At 37.1% G+C, this 19,271-nt stretch overlaps 1 protein-coding gene across 3 annotated transcripts in view; it reads left to right on the top strand.

Annotated features, from left to right (window-relative positions):
- Positions 1-19,271, top strand: part of DACH2 (dachshund family transcription factor 2) — a 308,940-nt gene that overhangs the window by 71,301 nt on the left and 218,368 nt on the right. The window lies entirely within an intron of this gene.

Below are 19,271 nucleotides of genomic sequence, written 5' to 3'. Positions count from 1 at the left end.
ACAGAGATATCCGTCCCTAACTGGAATACAAAAATTCCCATCTAACAATGAAATGTGTGGAAGCAGATCTGCACCTGGAACAGACTGGGCACATCCTGAGCCTCATATTTCATTACTTTACATTGCATTTAGTCACAGCCATAAAAATTTGATGTAAACCATTACAGTCTGGTTCAGTAGTGTGTTTTGGTGTGTGTTTTGGTTTTTGTTTGTTTGCTTTTGTTTACATCAGTTTTCCACAGGTACAGTGATCACAAGGGGAATGTCGCAGATGAAACGGCTGTTGCTGCTGAGTGCTTCCCATTCCCCTCCTCTGCAGGAGTCACAACCTGCACTTTCATCCAGATCCCTCTGAGTATAGGTCATTCAGTAACCAGTTGAGTGTGTAGAATCTTGTTCACATTTAAAGTATAATTAGTTTCTTTATCACTTTTTTTTTTTAAAAAAAGAAAGGTAATGTTTTGCTGATTTTACACAGACCTATTATTGCAATTCTTTCATTTCGCAAGAAAACCAGTTAGCAGTTAAAAGTGACACTGCAAGAATACTCGGAATGTTTTGTAAGAGAGAGCATGTCAAAGGCAGATAAACAGAAAGCTGCACCCAAATTTCAATAAGCATATTTTTGTAATCTCTGAAGAAATGAGAGGTTGGATGCACGTATAGGTATTCTATATATAGAGGATTTACTGTATTCCTGATATCTAAATCTACAGATACAAGAATTCCATTGTAGGGGAGAAACTGGTTGTCTCTGTCAAAAAGTTTTATCAGGTTTCTGAAGTCAATAGGAATTAAACTCACAATTCTCATCAGAAACTCAGAGGTTTTGCAAATACGTTTATCTGTAGTGTACACAGTGCGGTGTCCCTTTTTGCTGCTTGTTTTTTTCTGCTCTTAAAACATTTATATTGTAAGATCTTACTGATCTTTATTTATAGTGTGTGTTTATGTGTATTTAAGTTTTTTCTGTATTTGAATTTAAACAAAATCAAGCACAAAACTCAAAATTTAAGAGCCTGTGTCTTTGAAGGTTTGAATCCCATGTGAATGTTTTATTTGATGCCATGTCTGGACTATTATTTGCAGAACTTTATTGCTTTAATGCTTACATCTCTACAAAGAGACTACAAAGCATCTCAAATATGGTAGTGCTTCTCTGTGCTTAAAGTTATGTGTTGGCCCCATGCTCAGTCTAGGCATGTATAAACGGTTATACAAGGGGCTAAAAAGATGGAAAAGTTGTTCAGATTTTTGGACTTATTAGAGACATCTGGCTCTATGCTGGCCACCTTAAAAGTAATTGAAGTTTCCATATGTTTATTAAAAAGTAGAAAGTTACTTATTTTTACTGTTGTCCTTCTTGCATGTAAGCTTGTTTTTGTGTCTCCAATTTGCCTTTTCCTGCTGGCTGAAGCTGATGTGTTCCTGACATTGCTGGTGCTGTGTTCACATGAGTCAGCTTTAGATGAGGTGAAATTTTCCTTGGGAGGCTTGGGGTGGGGGGGGAACCTTCTACAAAAGAAGTTTCAAATCTATTTTGTGCAATTCTTTTACTATATTGCTTCCCTTGTAATGGCGAAGGAAGCCCCAACAAAAATTCCCTTACTTTATTCTCACTTGTTATTATATAACTTGTGATTTATTTTATCCTTGTTACCTACATTCCTTTACATCTGATCTTAATCTTCCAGGATCCCCTTTTGTTTCACTTTCTTTTGTTTGTTTCATTTTCCTTTCTTCCTTTCCCATTTGATCCAGGTAGTCTTTTATTTAGTGAACAAGTTTTGATGATAGTGTGAAAAGTCTGATCCTTGGAGCACACTCAAAGGATGTAGAACTCATCAGCAAGGTCACTCTGCAGATAATGGAGACCTGCTTGGCTTCTGCAGGGGGAGTATGTGGCTGGTGAAATAAATACTGGTGAAATCGCATGTAAGCCAGAGAAAATAAAACTGAAAGCTTTAATTCCCGAATGTGAAACTTAACACTTCATGTTCCATTTTCATCTTATATAAATAGAAATGTTGAGAGACTGTGGTAAGAATCAAAAGTGATATCACCGTCATTCTCATGGTGAAGCAAAATAACTCTATCGAATAATGTGAATATCTTTATTTCTGGAAGGAGGAAGACACAAAAAAAGGAAACCAGAATGTAAAATAATCGCTTTTGTTCCCCCAAATCGACACTCCCCCCCCCTCCCTGCTTTTCCCCCCAGACTTTCTGTTTTGTTTTGTGGTTGTAATGCAGTCTCCAGTCAGTTCTCATTTGAGTTAGAAGATGGGGATATTATATGCTTTTGCTTAGCTTTCAAGTCATTCACCTCTAATTTCTGAACTGCAATTAGAAATAAACTTTTTTCTGCCCCTACTTTTCTTTTTGCATTCTAGGGTAGCAATTAAGAAGAACTGGGTGAATAGGTTACCATTTTATCCAACTCTATTACTCTGACTGATGGAGCTATTAGATAAAGGCAAACTGTAATTCTTTATTACCTGCCTGGCTCATTTCTGCACTTTGCCCTGGAGAAGAGCTGCATAAAAGATCAGAGTGTTATTGAAAACTCTTGAGCAAATATTGAGCAACTTGCTTGGTCACTCAGGTAATGACAGAATTTCATGGAGAGGTAACGTGCACATGCGAGTGGTGCCCATTCGTTTGGGTAAATATGTGGTGAGAAACTGCTGGCATGGTATAGCTGAAGTAAGATGGCTTTCGGAAAGAATAGCTGAGAACACTTTGTGTATGATAAATACGCTTATAATTAGTGAGATCATTAGCATGGACACCATGTACTTAAGTATTCACAAAGAAGTCTTTAAGCTAAGCAGTTAGCTTCACAATGAAGGAAAGAGACAAAATGAATTATATACAGCTGAATAAGCTTTTCAGAATCTCCAAGGAGGTGACTTGTCTGTTGATGGCCAGTGGGGGTCGAAGAGTGAAATAATTACTTAACAGCGTGTAAACAATGTGAGATGTGAAGTGTGCATTTTTTTCCTTTTCTTTTTCTTTTCCTTTTTTTTTTTCATTGAGAGAGTTTCTTGTTGCGATGGCTCCACTGGGACAAGCAGCAGAGAAATTTGATTAAATGGATGCCTGGGGTCATGACCCTGTCTAAACATGCTGCAGCTCTCAGCATTAATCAAAGAATGTTAAAAAAAAATTCTGACCTTGCTGCATATGAGTATTGGTGAGCTCTGAATGCAGTCGTAGATGGATAGAGGGCTGTGTGGCTGTGTGAGCGGCCTGCTTACAAAGAAGAACAGAAGAGGAGGCAGGTTTCAAGGACAATGGCAACCCATCATGTTGTTTTAGTTCATGTTATGGGACTTTCATGTGATGATAGCCCATCAACAGCAGTGAAGTTTGGAGATCCCATTAGAATGCAGTTGGGAATGAAGCTTTTTATTATGAACTACTGCTGCTTGAACCCTGTGCATGGAAAATATTTACAGCTCTGTGATAACATGTGAGACCTGTGGGTTCAGAAGGATTCTTGGCCACCTCCCCTTAGTTTAATGGATCTGAAGGAAGCAATTCTCCTTTGTAGGAGTAGCCAGGATTAGTATCATGCTTATTGTTTAAGTGTGTATTTTTAAAGAGTTCTTGTAGTACCAAGGTGAAAGGTCTTGATTTTTACTGAGCAAAGTACACAGTAATAGAGGTTACAGTAAATCAGTGAATGATATGTGGGCATAAGTCCACAAATTATTAATTTTTTAAAAAAAATTTATTGTATTCTGGATGCCTACCTGAAAACTCCTGATCCATTTTATTTAGCTCTCAGTAGCAGCAATTCTCATTGGAGGTAAGAATATTTTGGGTAGACAGAGTTATCAAGTGAGTCAAGTCTCATTAATGTTCAGTTCTGGAAACAGTCCAAGATGGGGATAGACCTTTCATCTGTCTTTTAATTCTTTACCTGGGTATTGGAAGCAGTGTAATTACAATACCATACTAATTTCTTGCCTGTTACTCTGCTGTAGAGTGGGATACTACTTCTCTAAAATGAGTTTTGCAATATTTCATTGTGTTTTACTTCTATTAGATGATATGAAAGACGCTACATAAAGAACAGTCTTGTGGATAATATCATAGGCTCTGAATTAGAAACTTAACCCTGCTTAGTAGAAGTGCATATTCTGAATTGTATTTTGTCCTCCTTTGAACAAGTATTTTGAACTTCTCTTATAGGTAAACCAAGTAATAAAATGGAGATGACACCTTTAAATGCCTTTAACTGCATTTAAAGGCGCATTGGTTAGCTTTCAGAAGGCACATGCCTTAAAATTTATTTTCCAGTAATGCCCTCCAAATTCTACTCTCTACAAGGACTTTGTTGGATGCTCTTTCCTGAGAGAAATTAGTAAATTATGTAGACAACTTGCACCTAATCTAAGTAGGATTTAAGGGAAAATAAAATACTACACTAGTATAGACCTTAATTTTTCAAGAAGGTAAGAGTGCAGAGGAGATGAGTAACTCCATGTTAGAGGAATCAGTTTCATCTTTCTGTCTATTGTTCTCCCTAATGGTGTCACTATTATGAAACGTTCTTGAGCTCATTAATGGAAACAGCTCCCATATATCCACATGTTGGATTCTGGTCAAAAACAAATGCCTGAAATGAACACATTAGAAATTACCAATCTATGAACAGGTGTAAATAATGTGAATATATGTGTAGAGAGCATCTATATGAAGAAAATATCCCAAAATTTGGAAACACCTGAAGTAGCTGTATAAGGAAAAGCAGTAGTAGGGATTACATTCAGTGCTGCAGCATGAACAATAGATCCACACTGTGAACTGTAGAAACCTTGAGCTGAAATTTTAGCTTTGTTTTCAAAGTGTACTGATTCATCATGGAATTCATCATAGAGTATGGACCTTCATTCAGAGGTCACTCGTTTTACTGTCATGACTTTGCACGAAAGGCCTAGCAAGCCAATTTTCACTAGAGCTATACTGTGTGTGTTACTGTGATAGAAAAGTTGCAAAAAGCAAACCACATACTTGAATTTCAGAATTACAAAAGAATAATTTATGAAAGTTAGTTTAAAAGATCATTTATGTAATCTCAGAAAAGTGGCCTCTTCTGAGACCTAGCAAGAACCACCAGTTACAAAAGGGGTTTAAATTACAATGTAAATCACTGATGATAAAAACAAAACCTGGTCAAGTTGTTGCTGACTTCTGCATGGCCTTGTCAAATTGAGACTACTAACATAGGGGTGATTGTTACCATTATTTTTGTTACTCTTGCTGGACTTCCTGGTTTTAGCTCCTACCTTTCTTGAAATTTCTTCCTGAAGAACAAAATAACTTTATCTTAGCTCTGGACCTTCTCACAGACATAGTAACTTTTGAGAATTCACTGATTGGAAGAAACTTAATATTTGAAAAATATTCAGCAATGCTAGTGAGTTTGGTTGTTTTTTTGTTTTTGTTTTTTGAAGTGGAACCACAGAGAACTTGGAGAAGCAGAGGTGCAATTTTTTACTAGTTTGGAGGGGCAGTTCAGGTTTCAGACAGAGGTAGCATCAACTGTGTATAGCTATCATCTAGAACATGACATCTGTCATAGCCTTCTGCAAGGAGGTAGGAGCTATTATGCTGTGAAACATGAACTCAAGGTGAACACTGCTCAGAGCTAGTTCTGTGCTAATCCTGGTGCCTACAGGGGAGTGCGTTTAACTTCAGCTGCAACTTCCCTGTTTGTGTGGGCAACTCCTTCCTGTCTGGCCCTCCTACGCTGTCTTCTAAACATCTTACTCTTGCAAAACAAGCTGTTGCTCTGTTTCCCCACCAAGTTAGAGCCAATGTTCTTGGTTCTTGTGCTTGGGAAGGGAACAAGACCTCTTATGCCTCCCTGTTTTTCCTATATGGTATCAAACAATCTCTTTGCAACTGAAGAGCAATGTTGAGTGCCAGTTACAAGAGCAGCAGAAATTGTGACATAGGGTTGGATTGAATTCCTGGTGGTTTCATAACAGCTCTAAACAGTTGTCAGAATACTATATACTTGGCTTTGTTAAGAGTTAATCCAACAGCAGGTGTTTTTCAAAAAATCCTCCTCAGTTTCCTACCTCTTGAGCCTTTAAACCCTTTTGAACTCCTTGACGAGATTTGGACAAGTGATGATAATAAAGGCAATGGGTGTGCCATGATGGGCCCCAATACTTCTCTCTGAGAGAGAATAATTAAGTTTTAAAAAGTTTCTTTTATGCCAGTATCATAAAATTCATTACATCTGTCAAATGCATGATTGTTGCGTACGATCCCCTGAGGACCGTTATGTCCGAAGCCCTTCTGGTGGGGAGTTAAGGTTGTTCAGATACTTTAACTGTGCACTTCTAATGTATATGATTTGGGTGCAGTTAATCTCTGAATTTCTTAACAGTGCTTCTATGATAAATATTTTGTAATTGTAACTTTTGAAGTTTTAAGTCATTGATAAACGTTCCTGATTTATTAGCTTTATTTTACACTGGTTTTTGTCTGTGATTTTGTCTGGTACTTGCTACGTATTTCTATAATTACCTATATTTGTATTTAAGAAATTATGCAGAGGGGGGCTGCTGTTGAACTGAAGGTGATGGAGGTCATTGCGTTCATGTCAAGCTGTTTGTATCTTTATAATTACAGTGCTGAAGAGCTGTTTTGTTCATTACAGAGCAGGTTATTCGTATATAAATTCCTTTCTGTGAATGTTTCTGAAAAAGAATAAAAAAAATCATGGCACATCAGTGTCCTTTTACCATTATGCTATGACAATCATAACACATTATGCCATAACTAACTTGAGGATTTCCCATTTATGAGACTTTTTTGTAATAAGCCTTATATAATTGTAAAAATTCATTTAAACACCCCCACCCATTTTTAGTCACTTTAGAAGCAGCATTTGATATTGTAAAACAACCTAAATGGACAATGACTTTTAAATACCTTTATTGAGCTATGCTAAATGTAACTTGTATTATTAAAGTTGGAATTTCCTTTATCTAACACAGAAACTTTTTTTCACAAACAAAAAAGTCCTTATTTTTGTGTAATAAAAATAGAATAAGAGAAGATGACCAGGTCTCAAGTTGTGCACATGCATGTAAGACTAATTTAATGTGGTTTTTTAGCAAGATGAGTATCTTGAGTAGGAGTTAACTGGTTAAAAAGAATACATTTATAGAAGTTATAGATTAAGAAAAAATATGATAGTGTTCAGTAAAATTTTTTATATAATTTTTCACAGACTAGTCTTGTGTATTCAGTGTTTCACATCATAATACTAGGCTTTTAAGGTTTACTGTCAACTTGTTTAATCTGTAAAAGTGAATTTACTGATTGTGAAAGTGGAATTGATGCATCTGTAGACTGCAATTCCTAGCTAAATACCTGTTTTATCCATGCTTCAGACACATTGTGAACCATTGCAGGGTTAAGAATGATTTTTTTTCTGTTCTGCCTCTGCAATACTTAATCTCTAATGAGTCTGCCAAGAAGTGTGCTAGTCATGGCTGAAGTACTCCTGATGGGTTGTTCTGTTCACTCTGGGCTGGACTGACACTGCTGATGATTTTTTCATTGGTCATCAAACATCTGTCAGATGGCGAAAAAATTTTTTCTAAGTTACACAGACCTATACCTACAACTGCAGCTGACTTAAAATGGTCTCATGATCTTTGCTATTCCTTTTTGCTGCTTGGGTCAGTACTTTCTCCATTCCCTCCTTACATTCATCTTATTCCTGCAATTCTGCTCCTGTTTGCTGCTTCTTGTGTGTGTTCTGTAATACAGTCAGAAGTGCAGCTTGCAAACGATTTTTCTTTTTTTCCCTGTTCTTTTTTCCCCCTTTTTTGACATGACATTTGATGCTATTTTTTGATCCTCCAGTCAAGAATATGAGTATCAAATGGGTAATATTTTGGATGTGCAAATAATCATCACAAATTTTTTTATTAAAGTTTTTAACTAGTACTGGTGTGCATAGCTAGGCTCACCAAGAGCAAAACATTGTGTGACTCTGTAATTAGCAGAGGATGGGGAGTTGCATGTTGCAGGTTGTGATTAAAGTGATTTCTATAAATGTCACAGTTTTAGAGTACAAATAAAACCAGTATCTGTGTGTATGTAATCTCTGTACACATACTTAAATACAGAGCCTGGAAGCCGTGGTTTGGTTGCCTTACAAGTCATGTGTTTATTCGGATATTAAAAGGAACTTCATGAAAAGCATACTTTTTAACAAAATATTTTGTTAAAAAGAGTTAAATTTATTCATCAGTCTTGCTAAAACAATTCTACAGTAAATATTTTAAGTAAGTTTCTTAGGGAACACAATGGGCCATCTAGACTCAAGTCACATTGACAGCACTAAAAGGCATTGCTCGATTTATGAGAGCGCTCTGTTTACCCAAGAATGTAGAAATTTCCCTTTCTAAATGGGACAGCCTTATCTTTATTATTCCAGTGCCTTTTAGTTTACAGTTCTGCTGTAAGCAATGTTTCAGGAGCTTATTTCAGGATTCCTAAATAAATGAACAGACAAAATTAATGCTCAGTGCTAGCAGTCTACATTTTATATATTGTGTGATTGAAAGTAAGCCTTGCAGAGCAGCAGAAAAGAAAAATGACAATGGTACTTTATTTATACAGAATTTATGTGATAACAGAAGGTAAATTGAGCTTCTGAAAATAAACCTTGTTTACAAATCTAGGTGTTTTTTTTAAAAACACAAGCCAAACCGTGATGGCAATGAAAATCCAGTTCCAGGAACATCAAAGAAGCTATCCCTCTTCTTTTTAATCAAATATGTGTCAGAATAGCTATAATTGTACATCATATTTATTCAGTTGATGCAAGACCACTACCAACCTGCACATACCGTAGCTGGTTTGTAAATGCTCCTCTGTCACACGAATGGGAATAAAGCCAATTTTTTATTTGCAAAAAGCAGCATTCCTTTGCGTAAACCAAATAGTGTAATGCTAATTGCGTTGTCTGTATCCGGATGTCCCCAGGAAGTATCACTTCCATGCGTTAATACGGACGCAGGGTCTTTGTGTGCAGAAGAAAAGTTTTCAATATGTCGTGTCAATAGTAACTAGAAAAACAGCTGATGTGAGTTCAAGCACAGAGCATTCTTTCCTTGCAAAGATAAAATTCTACAAAATATAGCAGCTGATGGGAGCTAGAGCGATGTGTACTGTTTCCATCTTAAGATAAAAATCTGATAAAGAAAACAGCTGATGTAAGTTAAAACAGACTGTACTATTTATATGCTAAAAATAACATTTTGAATGCTTTTGCGTTGAGTTATCTTTGGTGCCTTGAGCAGCAATTAATAATTTACTCTCTTTCTTAATCTGGTTTTCTCTCTTTTTATCAATGGACCTTCACTGGAAAAAGCACTGACAAGTCAGTAAGATTCTGTGATTTGATATACTTGTGTCTTTAACTGATGGGTTGTTCTCTTTTTTAAGCATACTGCTACTGCAGTACCTCTCTCATCTGCAGCTGATATTTTACTTAATGTGCTTTTCTCAATTCTGTTTTGTTTACTTTAGCATGTGACTGCTTCCCTCTTCCAACCCCATCTTCATCAAATAACCCATCATTCTTCAGGGTGAACCTAAAAAAACCCACCACAACCCCCCCCACTCTAAACAAAATCAAACAACCCAAAAAAACAACCCTGATGCTTGCTGTACCAGACTGATGGTTTCATCTGATTTAGGGAAACACTTTGGCCCTGCAATAAGGCACCCAGCCAAAAAAACCTATCTGTTGTTTTTACGTACAAGTTAGTCAGGTTCCAACAGTAAATTTTTTTAAAAATTATTTAAATAAAATGAATCTTTAAAGTTGATCTGTTTTTCACTTCTTTAGTAATGTTTGTTATCCTCTAGATTTTTGCTTGAGGTCTTGCCATCTTATTGTAGAAATTAATTATTATTTTTAAAGTTGATGAGAGGCCCATGGTTTAAAAAAATTGTAATCTGAACACAGGGCCTAAAGTGCAGTTTGGAGAATAAAAATCTGTGCTAACCAGGTGGCTGCGCTTGAGTGATCAAGATTCAACATTAGTTTATATCCTTACCCATGGTGATTAAATATGGAAAAGCTTTCACCGAACTTTTCATTTTGTGTATTTTCTTTACTTTTCAGTATGTACACCAATTGAAGAAAATCATTAAAACAGTTCATATGTTTGCCTAACTTGGCTTTTTTGCCCTCAGAGTGCTTGTGCTGCTTAAATGCATTTTGAATTTTCCCAGGCTTTTGAAACAAGTGATGAATCAGCCAGTGCAACAACAAGGCATGCATTTAGGACTCGTCACAGCCTCCCTACCCGTCCCCTGCGTCCTCGGCACAGGGACGCGCTCGCACGGTCTCTCTCATTACAGCCTAACTTCAGATGTTTGTCTTTCCCTAATTAGATACACGTAATCCATTCACCCGGGTTGTGACGTTCCCCTTCCCTTGTCCTCGCTGTCTTCGGCCAGACAATGAGCACAAAGATACAGTAGGACTCGTTTTCTCATTATTGATTTCACGCACCAGCTGGCAGCTGTTTTAGCTTGTTCGTTTTTATAACCCTCTGGGCAACTTTTTAAAAGTACTTTTCTTTGACCATCTGCTAAATGCAATTGGTTTAATAATTAAAGACTTGCCATCCCTTTTCAGATAAATACAAATGCTGTTTCTGCAGCTGAGAGTTCAGCATTTTTGTTTTAAGCATAGGTGGGATGTTTTTTGTCAGTGCTGGGAGCGATGCAGTGATACAGTTACAGCTCCTTCAAGGATCTCATCTCTCATGTTAATAAGGGTGGGGGAAGGAACTTTTCTATGGGTTTGTTTCACAACCCAAACTGAGTGCGGGGTGGGGGAAGGAGGGGATTGTGTCCAAGCTCTGCCTGTTTTTAAGTCCTGAGAATTCCCAATTCTTGCATTTGTAGGAATTCAGGGAAAACCTGAAGTGCGTAAGTGCACAAGCAGTATATTTCAGTCTGAATTGTGTATCGGGGCTGGTAATAAGGAGCAGAAGCATTCGGAGGTATTTTGCCAGTGCTGGCTGTGACTGCACTGATAGTAACAGGCCCTGGAACCACCATCTGCCTCTTCCCTGACTGGGATTGGGGCACAAACTGGAAACTCTTGGAAACTGTAAATGTTTCAAACTTTTCTGGTACATTCATCTTTGTTTTTTGCTTTTCTTTTGAAGTGACAGAAAGTGAGACGCTGGTGTCTTACTTGGACTAATTTGAGATAAGATTATAAGGAGTACGTTAAAGTTGCTTCTTTAAAAAAAAAAAAAAAGTGCTTTATAAAAGTATAAGCAAAGACAGGAGGACACTACTATGAATGGGTCCCTTGGAGCCCATGGTTTCTCCATGTTGTGTGCTTCATAGGCAGGATGTGTAAAAAAGATCCAACCTTAGTTTGAACTCATCTTTATGCTGTGATTAGATCTAAATTTTCCCATGTTTCCTTCAAAAAGGGCTGCTGAAAAATCCTTCTGTTTACCAAACAGTTTACCATTTGTTTCTGATGTACCTCAAAGCTGACCTGTAGGATTACTCTCTTAAGAGGTGAAAAAGGGTAATTCATTTTTTATGTTCCTTTAATCTTAGAATTCCTTCAAAAACTCGCTATGCAGGAATCGGTGCTTTTTATTTTGCTGTGGCATCAGTTATTCACCAAGCATTCTTTGCTGCACAATATATGCTTACAAAATTGGTTAGAAATTTGTGTGGAAGAAGAAAGCCTATCTGAATTTGTGAGGGTTTTTTAATACAATTGAATGAGACTCTTTTCTACAGAATGAAAAAGGAAATAGTCATATGTTTTCTTAATAAGATGAAAGATATCTGTGTTTGCTTTGAGATTTTTATGTTTATTTGTTTTAAAAGTATTCCCATCTTTAATATTTTTGTACTTTACAAACATAATCTTGTTCCAGACAGCTGTGATCTCTGGTCTCCTCTAATTCCTAAAGTAGACAAGAGCAAGTCAAATTTTCCAGAGTATCTGGCTAAATATCCCCTGAAATATAATTGAACTGAAAGTGAATGCTTACAGTAAAAGTTCAGATTAGAGTGCAAAGTTTGCATGAGAAATTCCTTTCTTGAACTTAATCCTGTGGTGGTTTTCATACGAAGCATTCTCATCATAGATTTCATGGTTGTAGTATTTTTTTAGATTGCAACAAGTATGCAGTAAGCTGTGTAAACCATGCTGTGCTTTGGATAGGTATTTTTCTTTCAAACAAACCTCTTCATTTTCTGCTGCTTAATTTCATGAGCTGACTCACTTTGTGAGGCTGTTAATTACAAGCCTGTTGAACTCCATATAAATGTGAAATGGGCAGAGGAGATAAATACAATTTCTTGTATTTGTTGGAATAACACAGTTGACAAAATCAATGACAGCTGAACAAAGGACATTTAAGTCAAAATGATGTTTCTCTTTAGTAGTTTAGAATTATTCTTCCTTGAATGCGCTAAACCTCTTAAAGTGTTTCACAATACTTTGTATAGTTTCTTTGAAGTGTCCTTTTCCTGTGCTAAGTTTAGTTATAAATGAACTGCAGGCAGATGAACAGCTGATAGGCCAAGGCAGGGAATTTGGTTCAGGATCAGGCCATGAGTTGTGGTGCAGGCTCTCATGGGCACAGCTCTACCGTGGATAGAAATCTGGTCAAATCCTGCAGATCCTGGGACGACTGCAGGAACCGCTGCATTTGATTTTATTTAAATATAGTTAATGCTCCTTGATTTGCTCCTTGATACTGTTTACATTAACTTAGGAGTGTGGGAGAAACTGCTCATCCTCTGCCTCTCAGTGCTGGTCTATGCAGACATCTGAATGCTTCCTTCTTTCTGAAATCTTTGTAAAGAGGTTAGGAAGGAAAACTCTTAAAAGCAGCTCTGCTGGCCTTTTCCTGCTTTGGAGCTGCACCCCTTTTCCAGAGAGAAGGGCAGAAACTCTGGACAGGGCTTGCGGCACAGTGCTCCATAGGTCTAAACCTTGTGAACAAGTGGATTTATTGGGTTTTTTGGTAGCATTTTACACCCAACTTCTTTCACTATGCAGAAGGCAAATTTTTCACAAATAGTGCAGTCTAGAAGTAAGTTCAAGGTGTGTAAAAGGAACAGTCGTCATAAAACGTGTTCATGTGTCTGCGGTTCCCAGGATAAATATTGTTGTTTGCGCTAAGTAACGATGTGACATTGGTAAATTCTGAAAGCAAGAAATGGTGTTTCAGAAGTTATTTTTTCTTGGGTTTTTTCTTTTTTCTTCTGACAAACCTTACCCAGATTTTTTTATTCTCAAGTGGCTTTTTTGGTTGCTGGGCTGTGGGGTGGTGTTTATGACAGGCAGGTTTCTTTGGGATGTGGCTACAGACAGCTGTCTCCTTTTGAAAATGGACTTCTGGCTTTGAGGTACGGTTTGAAATGGATGTTGACATGTGTAAATTAATCCAGTTTGTCACATACATTGGAGTGTGGCAGTGAGTGGGTTTTTTTCCCCCTTCCTCTTCAGCCTGTCCCCTTTTAATAAAAATATAGACAGAGGTTTTTTTACGCTACAGCCAGAATCATTATGTAATTACTTAATTGATCCCCTATGGGATATGCCTCACATCTCTGCTACAGGACTCCACATCATGGTTCAAAACCAAAATGTGAAAGGATTCATTCTCTGCTAAAATGTGCATTTTCTGTACCATGCCATTGATTGCTTTCAGATGGTGAACCGGAAAGGATTTATGTCCTACCACACTTTTCTGTAAAGACTGTCAGTAAAAATGGGATCTCTCTGCAAAATTTCAAGTCCTGAATAATTCCTGTGCTTTTAAAATGGGAATGCAGACTCTTAAGTGGAGTAAACTATTGATAATGCTATAAGCAATACACTAAAAATTTGATATATCTAGTTTTGTCTCTAGTCTAATAATAATACTTATAAATAGAATGTTTTATTTATGGCACTGAAGGAATTTAGCTCATTAAGTGGTGGTCTAGAATGATTTGCCAGTTTTGATCCTGTCTCCATGATGGTGCAATACATTGTGTATGCCCTTGTTTTCCGTCCTGTGGAGTGACTGATACCCTCACCTATATATAGAAACAGTCAAACATTTTTTGCAGATCTAATGAGCTGGATTTTTCAGATCTGTTCTCTAGCTTGTGGCATTTGTGCAAGCAATTTATGCTGATCTCAGTGAGATTTAATTGTGCAAATAATTCCCGTAGGACAGAAGGAGACATTAAATGCTTCGGACAGTACAGGAGAAAACACGGTTGGTCAGTGTTTCTATGGTATAATCTTTAATTACAGATAATATAAAATAAATAGTGTATTGAGAAGTTTTTTAGGGAATGTTAACACTAAATTTTCATTTTATTTCTTGCTGTACAAGTAAAATGTTAACTGCAATTAAAAGCATGTTTTCAAAGGAGGATTCAACTCAAGCTAAGAACCCATTGCTCAAAGTAGTTCACGTAAAGATATTATGCCGATTTGCATGTCAGAAAGCAAAGCTGTTTACATCAAAGTATAAAAATGCTTTTTTCTAAATACTATAAATTTTGATGTATTATTTCAGTTTTATGCAGGTTCAGTTCAATTAGTATATTCTAACTTCTGAAGACCCTTTGAAAAAAAATCATGACCACAAGCACTGCTGGAAAATAAAATCTTCAGTAATCTTCTGGAATAGAAAGAACAGCTTATTTAAGATCCATCATCTTAAGTTCTGTAAAACTAAAAAAAAAAAAAAAAAGGACAAAAAAACCCCAAGACCAAACCTTAAAAAAATTCCAGATTGGTATTGTTGATGCTTCCAAGTGAGTGAAATGCATAATGGTGAAGATGGCTAGATAGTAATTATTTTTCAATTTCACATACTTTGTTGTCAAACAAAATAGTTTCTTGAAGATTTTTTTCTATTTGTTTGCAAGTTATGTCAAATACAGCAAGATTTGTAGGTGCCATTAAAAATCTATATTGATTTCCCACAGTCAACTGGGAGTTTTCTTGAAAAGTCAGTCATTAGTTGAATGAGTGTCCAAAGTATGTTCTATTTTCTCTTAGTAGTTCAACTTTTTAAGCAAAAATGAGTATTTTGTAGTAGGCTCTGAGTTCTGGCATGTAAAGATTCATATTTTTCAACCAGTGCTGCTGCTGTAGTCATGTGCTGTTCTGCCCCGTGTACCTCTGAAAGTGATGCTTGAGGCTTCATTATTGTTTCATGTTCTAATTCAGTTGGATTCAATCTTTGAGCTTTCCTAGTATGCAGTGCTTTACTGTCTAACCCTGAATATATATTTAGCCCTGCAGTGATTCATTGTGCTGGGCAGTGACAAACACCGATGAATTGGAAACTCTTGGCCCTGAGGATCTTGCAAACTCAGGATAAGGGTGGGGGAACAAGATTACAAGCAGAGTGAACAAGATAATGGCTGGTGATGGTAGACCTCTTTCCCCCTCTCTAATGCCTGAGGTAGGATTTAATTTAAGGGGTTAGAGGAGCAAATGAGAGGTAAGAGGTCCAGAAGAGAAAGATGCAAGACAGGGCAAGGCAGAGGGTTTCGGTGAGGTTAGGTGACTGTCCTGCAAAGGACGGCACTGAAGAAGACGGCCTGTTAGCAGCTGGGGAAGGCGTGTTTGGAGGCTGTGGAGCACCTGATGATTTACCCTCAGTGCTTAACCTGCTCTGTGGGTTAACTGCACTGCCTACTGCAGCTCCTCTAGTTTCTTAGCTTCTTTCTGCAAAGTGATGTGGAAAAAGAGGGGGGGGTTATTACAGGGGTAGGGGTTGAGGTTAGCTAATGATTCCTGTTACTCCATCCATGTCCTTTCAAGTTCGGATGGTGTAAGTTTGGATTTGGGAGACTGAAGGAGCTAAAGCTTTGCAATATGTATTATCTGCCTCCTGGGATGCAATCGTGCAGCTTGTCCTTGTGCATTCACGGTGTCCTGGAGCTGAGTGGAAGGAATTTAGCTTTTCATCTTGTTTCTGTTGACAATTCCTTTCTTACACTCCTGAGGAGAGATTTTTCAGAGAGGAGGTGGCACCATCTCTACAGGTCAGGTAGAGTGGTTATAATTAATTGATGATACATTGTCCTTACGCTTACTTTCACGGACAGCTTATGGGATATCTACGCTAATGGATTGATCCCGTTTAATGTATATTAGTAATTAAAGAAAATACATTTTTAAGAGGCAGGATATATTTAATTTTAATAACTACCTTTCCCTGAATCAAGAAGTCTTTGCACAGAACTCTAATGGGTAACATTAGTCAAATCTGTGATAGATCAAATTGTTAAGTATGAAGGGTGTTGTTAATGTAACGCAGAAGAGAAATCTTGTGAGGTAACTCTGAATAACACACAGAAAGAGTGCATTCATCATGGTATGCTGACAAAACATCTGAGTAATGATGGCCATTAAATCTTTTGTCATGGCTAAGATATGAAAAAAGAAAACAAGTTAGTGTGAGCCATTTAGGAAAATTGCCATTTGACATGTAAACCTTTCTGTCTCTATGTATTCATTTTTATATTATGGAATGAATTTGCATTTTAGAAGGAAACTTGATTTGCCTAGCAATTATGGGGGAAAAAGGTGAGTTTCAATCTCTAGTTAGTCAAACATTTAAATGGAAAGAGCGGAGCTTTCTTTCTTTTTTAATTTAATTTATTTTTTTCCCTCCTTGATCCTTGAGTTTGGTTTTAACACAGTGTGGGGGGAAAAAAGAACCCCACAACACTGAAGAAGATTTGATTTATTGATTTATTTATTTTTGAAAAAGACCCAGTATCCTACCTTCTCTATTGTCTTTGCATGACCCTGTGTGTGAATAGATTTTAATTGGGCTGCCTTAAAGCCTGGGAGAAGGGAGTGATTCAGAAACGCTCAGTACTGCTCTTGTTTCCTGTATAAATAAGCTTGCTGAATTTTGTGGTGGGGGATTGGAAGAAGACAAAATTCAAACAGAAGTGACTTCATAAAGTACAATTTCAGTGATTATACAGATCTGTAAATATCTAGTCCTTGCTGATGCTTGTGTTGACAAATGATGGTCTGTGTTTATCTGTCTGGACACAGATGTTTTTGTGTACTAAATTACGAGTTTATCCATCAAAGGCAGAATCTAAGTCAAGTTCCTGCTATAGTGCATGTTCACCAAAGGGTTGTTGGGAAGAGCAGTACCTCATTAGGCTCAATCCTGTCCAGTTTTTCTGTAATCTCTGTATGCTTTTAAGTACAGGTGATGTCTTTAAGTTATACCATACTGTGCATCTTGAAAGTAAGAAAAACCTGTAGAAGCCTTTCTGAGAAGGGCATGAGTTTTAGGGAGAGAATGTCTGTCCTGTCGGAAAGCGATGGCCATTCCTCTCCGTGGCACTGCTGCTACCTCCACTCCACTGGTGATATGTGGAATTTAGTGGAGGGCATCTTATTCTTTTGGTGACATGGCTATTAATTGCCCTTTCAGTTTTATCTGGTATAGGTCAGGAAAGACTGTGCTTCTGACCAAGGACATAGAAGTGGACAGAAAAGATGTGATTTGTGAAAAAGCCCTGTATTTTTTTTTTTTCTTCCCTGATACTTGCTTGATGTTCCTTTGGCTTCCTTGTGCTTTCAAGGAGAAAAGGGTAATATTTTATGTAGTTACAGCTAGGAAAATATATATAAGGAATCACAGAAATACTTTACTAATCAAAAAGAAAAGAAGGTATGCCGAAGCAGTACAAGGCAGAATAGCAGCAAATATCACATAAAGGATACTATTAGACATAAAGAGAAACAGTAGCAATTGAAATCTCCAGAAAGAAAGAAAGAAAAAGAAGTTTCCAGAAGTCACATAATGGAATCAAATTGCCATTCTCTTCCCTTTCTCTCCCCAAGCATATTACCACATTTTGCATTTTTGGACTGCGTGATGATGCTGAGAGGGCTTTAGTGGTGGTTGACCCACAACTTGGAGTTGAGGCAGTTTGCTGCTGTGTTGTTTGGACACACATACTGTATCTGCTTCTCTAGTATTGTTGTGTTTAGTCTCCAGTCTGGCCACGTCTGTGGCATCTTATGTTCACCTGAAGAAGAGGAATACTGTGAAGAGTGTTGACATTTCCTCCAACAAATGGCTTTTTGTGAAAAGAACAGCCATAGCTAACCAAGCCAGGAAACTCAAGAGAAATTGGAGTTAGGCTGTAATCTTTTAAACTCAAAATTGATACCTGACAGCACAGACTAATGCGGTGTGAGTAATGCCAGAATTTGAGCTGCTTGTGTACATTAGGATATATTTAGAGAAATTAAATTACTTTTAGAACTTTGAAAGTTTTAATTCTTGAACTGCTTGACAAAAAGGACTTTTTTTTACTTAATTGTGAAGACTTTAAACTGATTTAGTTTAAAAGAGCATCTGAGACCATCAGTGCAGTTGCTGAAACTAGCGGTGAATGGAAAAACTGTGACAGCAGTTTTGTTAGAAGAAGTGGGAGATGCTGAATTGAATTATTTGCACAAAGAAGATTGGGGCCAATTCTATATCTGACTTTCCCTGTTACCATATCTCAACTTTAATATCTTACACCAAGTTAAACGTGCATTGGGGTTTCAGGAGATCTTAGATTTACTGCTAAAAAATAGCCAAAGAGTATATTGAAAGATGGGCTGTTTATTTGTAGTCTATGGTTCTGTTGTACTGTTAGAATATTTGTTGGGATAGCTGCTTAGATAGATATAAATGCTTGTGTGATGACAGATGTGAATAAAGCAATGAACTTAAGAGTATTTGGTGAAGTCACTGAATCATAGTCTGTGAGAGAGTATTTCTGAATTGCTGTAACAGAAATAAGAGACACTGAAGAATTACAGTAAGAGAAGTAAAACTCAAGAGTACGCAGTTATTCTGATATGGTGGCTGAAAAGCCAACCGGTAGTTAGTTATCAATTTCAGGACGTTGATGGAATTGGCATTTTGTAGCAGCTGGTTCCAATACCACATTTTCATAAGAAGATAAGTAAGAAGAAACTATGATGTTGAAATGAAGAAAGAGTGTGTGGTGAGACATTTTGAAGTTGATAGAAAGGTCTGTCAGGTCACCAGAGTGTATCCACAGAAGCAATGTTCTGTTATTATATTAGGAGGAAATGAGGCAAATTACAATAAAAACTACATTTAGCTAAGAAAGAATTTGTAGCAAAATGATCCAGATGGTTTATCTTAACCCTGACAGCA

This window comes from Strix aluco, chromosome 10 (genome assembly GCF_031877795.1).
Source record: "Strix aluco isolate bStrAlu1 chromosome 10, bStrAlu1.hap1, whole genome shotgun sequence".
Lineage (NCBI taxonomy): Eukaryota > Metazoa > Chordata > Aves > Strigiformes > Strigidae > Strix > Strix aluco.
The sequence above is the reverse complement of the archived record's forward strand: the minus strand, read 5'-3'. Positions and strand labels throughout refer to the sequence as shown.